Source organism: Alosa pseudoharengus, unplaced genomic scaffold (genome assembly GCF_046254945.1).
Source record: "Alosa pseudoharengus isolate Yale_2024_CS ecotype anadromous, Long Island Sound unplaced genomic scaffold, YU_APseudo_1.1 YU_APseudo_1.1_scf_24, whole genome shotgun sequence".
Lineage (NCBI taxonomy): Eukaryota > Metazoa > Chordata > Actinopteri > Clupeiformes > Clupeidae > Alosa > Alosa pseudoharengus.
Genome location: NW_027468689.1, coordinates 20,441,158 through 20,450,644, shown reverse-complemented (window position 1 = coordinate 20,450,644; position 9,487 = coordinate 20,441,158).

Below are 9,487 nucleotides of genomic sequence, written 5' to 3'. Positions count from 1 at the left end.
CAAGAAAAACAAAATAAAAAAAACACAATGAAAGGAGAACAAACACATACATTTGGAAGTTCACATGTGATTTATATGCTCATTGGTGATTTATATTTCTATGTGTGTCGTCCTCTGTGTGCCACAGGCCCATTAAGCTTTTAAATTACACATTTTATCACCTTCATCCTCACCTGAGTATTGCATTACTGAAATAAACTATGAATTAGTAATGAGAAGAAATAGGTTCCTGGCAACTGCCATGGCTGCAAAGCAATAATGAGCATTATGTTTCTTCCTCTCTCTCTCTCTCTCTCTCTCTCTCTCTCTCTCTCTCTCTCTCTCTCTCTCTCTCTCTCTCTCTCTCTCCCTCTCTCTCTCCCTCTCTTTGCTCTTGGTCTTTTTTCCTTCTCCTCCTCTCCTCTTCTCTCCTCTCCACTCGTCCATTCATAACCTTTGGGCAGCAGTCCTCTAGAGGTGCCCGGTGCTCTCAGATGTCGAGCGGAGCGGAGCGGAGGAGACGAGATGTGGTCTCTGCGGCCTGCAGGTATCATCTTCTTCTGCTGGCCCTGCCAGAGCGCCAGCACAGCACACCCAACAGCTGCAGGGATGGAGAGACACAGACAGACAAAGAGAGAGATGGAGTGAGAGAGAGAGAGAGAGAGAGATGTCTCCCCCCTTTCTCTATCTCTCTCCTCCTACCTCCTTTCGCTCCTGTTCTCCTTTCTTCATCTCCTCGTTCTTTTTTTAATATGCCAACATTAAATAAATTAGAATATTCACCCAGGGGTGGTAAGAGGGCCACAAAGCCCCTGTCATCTGTTTGCGGGCGCTGCCAGGCCTGGGGAACAGGGTCTTGGCTGCCCAGGTTCTCCCCCATCCAAGGTTTGTACATGAGAGATACCAGACCTTAATGTTCTACTACACAGAGACAGCCCGTATATAAAGATGGTTTATATTATATGTGTTTCAAAGAAAGAGAGAGAGAGAGAGAAAAAGATAAACAGTGAAAAAGAGAGAGTGAAAAAGAAAGAGAGATAGCGAGAGAAAAGAGACAGAGAAAAAAAAGAAGTTTGCTACATATGGAGCGTTTCTTACAACTGATCAGGCGGCTGCTGCTGATTGGCTGGCGCCGGTGCCGTCGGCTGGCCCGGTTGGCCGGGCTGGCGTTAGCACGCTGCCCAGGTCTTTGCTGCAGGCTGCACAGGTTGGCCCGCGCTCCGCCGGGGAGCAGATGGCCAGCCAAAGCTTGTAGTCACACTTACCTTCCCCGTTAAATCCCTAATCCCGCCGTGGACGCTCCTCCAAGGCAGGTTTTGGAGGCAGAGAGAGGGGTTACAATCTGGACTACCCCGCTGATTGCCAAAACACTCACAACACAGAAATGCAAATCAACTTATTTGCGTTGAGCGCCAGCCAAAGTCCTCCTTCCTTGAGAGTAATTAAGATACCTTGGAAAAATACTTGTAAAAGATCAATAATTCGAAATGGATTAAAAAAACAATATTAAGAAAGTGTCAGCCTCTCCGTCTAGGCCGCATTGTTTGCTCAGTGGCCTCCTAACCCCCAACAGCCCCCGTCCACTATCGTGTTTCCCCCCCACCTTCCTAAAATGAGCCCTCCCTGCTGCTGGCACACGGGCCTGTCCATGCCATGTGTCTGAAGTATTCCGGTACTTTCCCTCCGTCGCTTCTCCCTGTTATCACGCCGCTGATTTGGACTGGATGGCACATGACAAAGGTAGCGGATTTGGATGTTGTACACAACCCAGGTCTCTCTGTTTTCTATTCCTCTCTCTCTCTCTCTCTCTCTATCTCTCTCTCTCTCTCTTGTCCTCTTTTGACATTGTTCCTTGAAAGGGAACAGCTTGAAGCTGTACAAAGCCTCCCCCCTGAAATCAATAACTGTTAGAACAGGCCCAGGAACCTATGTGACACTGCTCAGCTGTGGCTGTTGGCTGGAGTGAGCCTCGAACAGACACTGTTATTAGTCGAGTGTTAGCATCTAAATGGCGTGCAGATGTTAATGTGCAGTTGTAGATACAGTATCGTGATAAACAGACAGAGATAAACAGATTTTCACATCTGATAGGAGGAAAAGGGGAGGTGTGTGTGTGGGGGGTGGGGGGTAGAGGGGGTTGGAGTTATAAAAAAAGAGAAAATGTGTGTCCACAGCAGGCTCAGAATGTGCAGCAGGTTAATCGCCTCCAAATGTTCCCTAGAAAAACAAATCAAGCTGAAAAAAAATGTGTTACTACATATGTAGTCTAACAGTATTAAGGAACGGTTATTAATGGGCGTCACGGCTATCTCTTAAACCCCTTATGTGATTACTGCCCAAAAAACACGGCGCTGTATTTTTCATGCTCAGGCAGTGCCAGAATCGGTCACCTTACTAAATACCCATTTAATACTAAATGACAAATACACTACTTAATCTTCCAAACATACTGTACTTCGAATTCTAATTGCAAAATGCTGTATCAGTCCGTATCTTTATCGGAATACATTCTGCACATTCAAAGCTGTTGCTGTTTTTTTTCTCTCTTCTCTGCATATTTTTTTTTATCTCGAAAATATATTTTTATAAAAAAAATAAATAAATAACACAACACAGAGTAGGCTTCAGTTGGAGTTGGTGCCTCCGGACAGCTGGGCCAGATAAGCCCACTAGCGTCCGAGAGCAGATGCCCTGTGCGCCCAGACTCAGATGGGCACAGCCTGAGTGGCACGGAAAGGTCAGACGCATACGGCAGGTTAAACGGGGTAATTGTAGAATTTGTCCGTGGTCTTCCAGGTTATGATCACGGACAGAATTCCACATCAAAGAGGTCATACAATTCAGGCTAAAATCTCTCTCTCTCTCTCTCTCTCTCTCTCTCTCTCTCTCTCTCTCTCTTTCACACATAAACATACTAACACACACACAAACACACGCACACTCTCTTTTTTTTCAAGGAGTACACATTGTAGAAAGATTGGGTTTTTCCTTAGGCCGATATTGACTCAGGAAACCAACATATTCCTATGATTACCAGAGTGAGAAAGCACTTCTGATTAAAAAACCTTTACAAAACTATAATATGCTTCTGTTGCTTCATATATTTTACCTAATTCTATACTGATTTAGTGTAGGTTGTGTAGAGCTGCTTATATACATACATGTATTTAAACCATACAATAACGCGATTTCTTATCATCTATTTTGGCTGAAAGGCAGTAGTTTGGTTAGAAAACGCAACAATGTGGGTCTGGGATGGAAACACAGAGCAAGATTCTCAAGCCTTCCTCGGGATTTACGGCGGCACATTTTACATAGATGAATAACATTAGGCTCGCGCTGCGTCTTAAAATGCACGGACGGTCATCAGCGATCCGATTTGGCATTTTACCTGTGGGCATTTGGATTGATTGAGATGCATCAGAGGAGCTGAGAGAGAGGCAGAGGCTTCCCTAATTGGCCCAAGAGTGTTGGTAATTCCAACAGCACTGTGAGCCCTACATGTAAAGCAACAGAAATCAATTAATGGACCACTAATGTGTTTCTCATATTAGCACAGTTTGTGGAGAAAGAGAGAGAGAGAGAGAAAGAGAGAGATAGAGAGAGGGAGGAGAGAGAGAGAGAGACTAGGGGAAGACGAAGTGCAAGAAGAAGAAAAATATCAGAAGTTGGGAGAATCCAAACTTGCCACCTAGAACTTGCCAGAGAGAACCGGCTATTAATTACCCCATTCGATGTGAGGCATCTAGGCTCACATTACAGGCGTTTATGCGAGTATCTATTCCCTAATTAGTTTAGGAGTTACTTCCTTATGGTCCAGTCTCTGATGGGCTATTGCAGGGGGAACTTATGTTATGTGGTGTGTATGCGTGCATGTGTGTGTGTGTGTGTAAGTGTGTGTGTGTGTGTGTGTGAGGCCCTCGCTTGAATGGCAAAGAGGATTAGGTGTCGAGGAGGAGAGGCTGAGGCAGCGTCCGAGGCGGAACGGGGCCGCCCGGTGAAGTGGGCCATGCGAGGCGGAGGACGTGAGCGAGGCGTGAGGTGCGGGCGAGAGAGAGACAGAGAGAGAGAGAGAAAGAGAGAGAGAGAGAGAGAAAGAGAAAGAGAGAGAGAGAAAGAGAAAGAGAGAGAGAGAGAAAGAGAAAGAGAGAGAGAGAGAGAGAGAGAGAGAAAGAGAGAGAGAAAGAGAAAGAGAGAGAGAGAGAGACAGAGAGAGAGAGAGAGAAAGAGAGAGAGAGAGAGAAAGAGAAAGAGAGAGAGAAAGAGAAAGAGAAAGAGAGAGAGAGAGAGAGAGAGCCAGTTAAGAGGAGCAATGCCTTGGCTTGGCAGTTCAAAAGAGCTCAGCGAAGCCCAGCGCGCAAGCAGAGGAGCGGTTCACAGTCCCTGGCACCCAATTCAGACGAGAGCAGACGAGAAGAAAAGAGAGAGGGATAGAGGAGGGGAGGAGGAGAGAAAAAAAAAGATCACATAAACCACAGAGAATAGAAAAAAAGAAGTGTCCTGCTTTATCCTCATCACACGTGTCCTTTTCATGGATCTTAACGACACCCGAGAACCAACCCGAGAAAGTTATTCCCACCTGAACTGCCCCCCCACCCCTTTATATTATCTGTTTATATCTGTTATGTTATATTATCTTATTATTAGAACCAGAGGATGAATGTGGTGTGTGTGTGTGTGTGTGTGTCCTTCCCTGTGGTTTTCTCTTCTTTATATGATCTGTTTTGGAATTCCAGTGCTGCAGTCTGAAGGTAAAACCTAAGGATAGACGTGGTGTGCTTGTGTGTGTGTGTGTGTGTGTGTGTGTGTGTGTGTGTGTGTGTGTGTGTGCGCGTGTGTGTGTTTCCTACCTTTCTTCATACGATCCACTTTTAAATTCCAGTAAGAAGGTGGCAGGGACTTGTACTGAGCTAAGTGGACAGCTGTAGTGGTTTCCCTTACACAGAGTTACCAGACAGGTGCCGTGTTTTACTGCCACGGAGGCCTCCATCTAAACCCCTTTAACTGCCAGCTCCGGTTATGGGCACCCACTAATGGAACATTATACATCAGCCACTTCAGGTGAGATGGAAATGTAGACGGAGGGGAAAAAACGTAATGTTTTTATTTTTCATACAGTGATTCTTTAAAATATGAATGTGCAAGGGGTGGGTGGTGGGTGGTGGGAGTGGTGGTGTGTGTGTGTGTGCGTGTGTGTGTGTGTGTGTGTGTGGTGTAGGTCCATGTGTCATGCTCACCGACATATTATATTAAAATTTATGAACAACTTCATCAAAAAGCACTTTCTCCCTGCCGGTGTAGGGAGACAGATTTGTTCTGACATCAGCGTTATAAGGCTGGTTGCAGGTCCAGATTAATGCATGCAGGGACTACGGTGACTCTCTCTCTCCCTCTCTCTTTCTCTCACCCCCCCCTCTCTATCTCCCTCTTTCTCTCCCTCCCTCCCTCTCTCTCTTTCTCTCTTTCTCCCTCTCTCTCTCTCGCTGCGACTCGACTTTATGAAATAATACCTGTCAGCTGCGGGCTGATCCGCAGGAAAAAAAGGGGGCAGGTTTTCCAGGTCAGACACCACCATCTGTCCACACCGCCTCGTCTGTCTCCGCACATTAGCACCTGATTGGGCCTAACGGGCCGCGCTGGGAGGGTCCGGCGTCGGAGCCCCCGGGCACTGCAGCGAAGGAACAGAGGCTCGCAGAGTGGCGGATCACCTGCGCGTCAGCGAGATAATTACTGCCTTAACCAGGAGGCCTAACACATCACCCCCCACTCAGGCTGGATCATCTGGGAGGGAAAGAGCAGTGTGTGTGTGTGTGTGTGTGTGTGTGTGTGTGTGTGTGTGTGTGTGTGTGTGTGTGTGTGTGTGTGTGCGCGCATCTGTGTGTGTGTGTGTGTGTGTGTGTGTGTGTGTGTGTGTGTGTGTGTGTGAGTGTGCACGTGTGGGTGTGTGTGTGTGTGTATGTGTGTGTGTGTGTGTGTGTGTGTGAGTGTGCACGTGTGGGTGTGTGTGTGTCTGTGTGTGTGTGTCTGTCTGTGTGTGTGTGTGTATGTGTGTGTGTGTGTGTGTATGTGTGTGTGTGTGTGTGTGTGTGTGCCTTACTGAAATTATGTTGAGGTGAGTTGCCTCAGGTTTTTCTGATTGACTGAATTGTATGTAAGGGAAAAAAAGTCTACCTACTACATGTACTAGCCCTGAAGGAATGGTAAACATGTTTTGATCTCTGAAATATAATGTTTCATGAGAACAGTGATGCCATTCTGAGAGCATGAGTTCTAACCTGTAATATCCCTCCTCATTTCATGTGCTGTTGTTTCTCTGTTTTAGGCAACTTATTGTGTTTACTTACATTTTTTTAACTTAAAAAATGCATGTGGAATGGCATCAATTGTGTAGTTGAAATCATGAATAAGTAAATTGTACCTTTAAAGTTGTTGCGTGTAGGTTTGAATTAAGTTCAGTGAATCAGAGAATCAGTAGATGTTTGCACAAAGCAAAAATGCCTGCTCATGACACAAACTCCTGAGGGAGGAAGGGTGCTTCTCTATCTCTATCTATCTATCTATCTACTGTATCTATCTATCTATCTATCTATCTATCTATCTATCTATCTGTTAAACGTTCAGATGAAGCTTGGATTTAACGGTGCAGGAGATTTCCGAGGAGATTAAGAAAGGAAACCGAGCTTCTTTATTTTACTGTAAACTAGGATAGACAGGAGCTAACAGTGATGCACACACATGCACACGCTCACGTACACACACACACACACACACACACACACACACACACACACACACACACACACACACACACACACACACACACACACACACATTCAAACACACACCTTTATGACCCTTGGCGTACGAGCAGGGCCAGGTCACCCAACAAATCCCCTCGGTTGTCAACAGCTGTTGCCCACGCCAGTAAAAAACATCTGGACAGCTATTGTCATCTGCACAAAACAGGTCATCCTTGGCCTGTTTCCCTTCTTTCTTGGGAGACTATGCAATCTCTCCTCATTGCTTCCCTCCTTTCCCTGGGAGACTATGCAATCTCTCCTCCTTGCTTCCCTCCTTTCCCTGGGAGACTATGCAATCTCTCCTCCTTGCTTCCCTCTCCTGTGAGACTATGCAATTGCTCCTCCTGTTCTCTAGGTACTTTACCTTCTGTCACCCAGCTGGTCACCCTCTGTCAGTGCTCTAGAATATTCCGTCACGCTCTACCTGATCCCTGCACTGCCTCACATACAGAATATGCTACATGCTTTTTTTACCCCCGACCTGTCATCACTGTAGCTGTCTCTGTCAAGAATATGACAAAAAGAAAAAAAAAACGTCAGTTTGACATCTTTGCAATTTTACATATCACCAACTGTGTCAACCCAGCATAATGGCATTATTGCAGACAAATTGTATCAGGTTTACAATGTTTTACAATTCTCTGAACCTACAAACACAAACACAATCCTCCAAAAAACTCCAAACACAATCCTGACAACTCTCTTCAAGTATCTGTCTCTTGCTCAAAATGAATGAAGCGGTTCATGACATCACACCCTCTGCTGTGGTGAATGTCCAGTAAAAAACACCTTATTCTACTGAATCATTCCTCACCTTATTCTACTGAATCATTCCTTACCTTATTCTACTGAATCGTTCCTTACCTTATTCTACTGAATCATTCCTCACTGTATTCTACTGAATCATTCCTCACCTTATTCTACTAAATCAAATTTCTACCTTATTCTACTGCAGCACATTTCTACCTTATTCTACTGAATCATTCCTCACCTTATTCTACTGAATCATACCTCTCCTTATTCTACTGAATCATACCACTCCTTATTCTACTGAATCATTCCTTTACTGAGTGGCTGTGTGAGAGAGGACTGGTTATTTATAATAATAAGTTATTATTATGTATTAGTAGGTTACTTATTTTCCGTTGTTTTTTTCTTGAGATAGACAATGAAAGGACTGTGTGCAGTGCAAGCCCCAGCTCAGTGTTTTTGCTGATAAAAGGATAATGAAGATAAATTAGCATCATCGGAGAGGTTGAAAGCGAAGACATTCCTTTCTGCTCCTACACACAGACATATGCACACACACACACACTCTCTCTCTCTCTCTCTCTCTCATACACACACACACACCGACATGCTCATGGACACACAGAAATCACCACCCAAACACCATCCTTTCATTAAAAAACAGTTCATGATATTAAAAGGTTTGAAATATCTCTGAAGATATTTTGTTCCTAATTGGAAATAATTAACTTTGCCATCTTGGAGGCTTCAAAGTCATATTGTTTCCTTTATGACTCTCTCTAATTAATGTTTAATTTAACAGTTGAATGCAAATATCCAACCCCAAATATTATTCATAAATTTGCAGCTTTGCTTTTTTAAATATTAATGCCCATGTCCACAATAAGGTCTAGACATTTGCTACATCCAGAATATCACTATTTAAATACATGTCTTCATTTCCACATTAGCTTACATATTTTAATGGTTATCATCATGTAATATAATGTAATGGACTACATTTAGACTTTACCTGTCAACTCCATTTGTTTTAATCTACTCTTCCAAGAAATGAACAATTACTTCTAAGGCAATAGTTGCTACTGTTGAGAAGAAGGCATATAAAACCATGCATTCACTGAGTACATTTACTATTATTTCCCTGTGCAGACTAGCACTGTAGAGAGAGGAAGCAGCTTTGTACGGCAACTAGACCTAGACACAGAGGGCCACAGAGCCTGTAGTGTAGACCTAATCTATTAGTTTATATCCTACTCAGTGTCATTTTATGTCCACTTTTTATGTTTTCTAAACAAAGTTCAGGAGGAGCACATAGGGGATTGACAGCCATCACTCACGCCACTTCCATTTGTAGGGAATAAAATCCTCCTCACTGCCTAGTATGTCATGCTGGAGTTGCAAAGCCTCCCACCTCCTCCCCTGTTCCTCCATTTCACTATTAGCTCTTAGCTCTAAATTACCCCTCATCTATAGGGGGTGTCAGTGGACATTACTCGCATGTGATCCCCGCTATTGGCATACCAGGACCATGGCCAGCTACCAAGCCAAACTTGCTATTCTCTGTACTAAGTCTAAGCAATCCAATGGGCGAACTAGTGAAATGGCATTTGGTACTATACTGAATACGCATACTGCATGTTTGGTTTTTTGACAGAGATTCTGTGTTAATTCATGCCACTTTCTCTCTCACTTATCCAACATTACATGAATTGGCAGCCCAAAGGCATGAACAAATAATAGTTTTAAAAAAGAAAACCTAACAACCTATAAGACAATGAGCCTGGGACTACAGAGCACCCAGGAGAGTAGCACACAGGAAACAAGCATACACATACATTGCCATTGAGTACTTAGATGAGTAGTCTGTGTGATACAATCATTTCTATGCATTTCAGTTTACAGTTACATTTGATTTATTTGTCGATAGAGCTTTAATCCTAGTCTGCGAAAAGAGACGT